The sequence below is a fragment of the Penaeus monodon genome, chromosome 32 (assembly GCF_015228065.2).
Source record: "Penaeus monodon isolate SGIC_2016 chromosome 32, NSTDA_Pmon_1, whole genome shotgun sequence".
In the NCBI taxonomy this organism is placed as follows: domain Eukaryota; kingdom Metazoa; phylum Arthropoda; class Malacostraca; order Decapoda; family Penaeidae; genus Penaeus; species Penaeus monodon.
Window position 1 is genome coordinate 7,736,883 of NC_051417.1, and position 229 is coordinate 7,737,111.

Below are 229 nucleotides of genomic sequence, written 5' to 3' on the forward strand. Positions count from 1 at the left end.
GGTGAACACAACAAACTACAGGCCCATGACTTTTCAATAAAAAAAAATGCTCTTCCATCGTTCTGACACCCCTAATTTATTCACGTTATAAATTTCCGTTTCTTGGTTGACTTTCATAAACAGCCAGTGCTGGAAATATTGCTAGACAAATATCTGGCATTTAAAAGAAATGCCAGATATACGTACTTGATTGTTTTCTTTTTACGTTGTTCATATGTACACAGGTATT

General features: G+C 34.5%; 1 protein-coding gene across 1 annotated transcript in view; it reads right to left on the reverse strand.

The window, feature by feature from the left end:
* Positions 1 to 229, reverse strand: part of LOC119593447 (crustacyanin-C1 subunit-like) — a 6,843-nt gene that overhangs the window by 4,685 nt on the left and 1,929 nt on the right. The gene's annotated exons all lie outside the window — the stretch shown is intronic.